This window comes from Sinocyclocheilus rhinocerous, unplaced genomic scaffold (genome assembly GCF_001515625.1).
Source record: "Sinocyclocheilus rhinocerous isolate Xijiao unplaced genomic scaffold, SAMN03320098_v1.1 scaffold3043, whole genome shotgun sequence".
In the NCBI taxonomy this organism is placed as follows: Eukaryota; Metazoa; Chordata; class Actinopteri; order Cypriniformes; family Cyprinidae; genus Sinocyclocheilus; species Sinocyclocheilus rhinocerous.
Window position 1 is genome coordinate 61,566 of NW_015654630.1, and position 930 is coordinate 62,495.

A 930-nucleotide genomic window follows, 5' to 3' on the forward strand; every position below is an offset into this window, starting at 1 on the left:
GTGTGTGCATTATTTCCGTGTGTGTGCATTGTTTACATGTGTGTGCATTATTTCCGTGTGTGTGCATTGTTTACATGTGTGTGCATTATTTCCGTGTGTGTGCATTATTTACATGTGTGTGCCGTGTGTGTGCATTATTTCCGTGTGTGTGCATTATTTACATGTGTGTGCCGTGTGTGTGCATTATTTCTGTGTGTGTGCATTGTTTACGTGTGTGTATTGTTTACGTATGTGTGCGCATTATTTACGTGTGTGTGCATTGTTTACGTGTGTGTGCATTATTTACGTGTGTGTGCATTTTTTCCGTGTGTGTGCATTATGTGCATTATTTCCGTGTGTGTGCATTAGGATACTATGTGAGAATGGCCTCAGCAGTGGAGAGGACGGATGATCTGGTGCGAGAGTATCTGATATACCGCGGTTTCACCAGCACACTGAAGCACCTGGACTCAGAGATCAAAGCAGACAAAGAGAAAGGCTTCAGAGTGAGTCTATGTGTGCAGATTGTGCAGATTACCTGATCTGATCTGCAGAAGCCTTGTGTGTAGGACTGAATAACAGCAGGACATAATAAACATAATAAACGGTTTAGTAGATTAGTGCATTCAAATATGAGTATGCATGAACATGCACAAGTCAAATGTACATTATTGACCTGTTAAAGGAATAGTTCTCCCAAAAATTGAAAATGCACTCGCCTTCAGGTCATCCAAGTTTAGGATGAGTTTGTTTCTTCATCAGATTTGGAGAAATGTAGCACTGCATCAGTGTCTCAGCAATGGATGCTCTGCAGTGAATGGGTGCCGTCAGAATGAGAGTCCAAACAGCTGATAAAAACATCACAATAATCCACAAGTAATCCACACCACTCCAGTCCATCAGTTAACATCTGGAGAAGACAAAAGCTGAAACAAATCCAGCATTAAGACG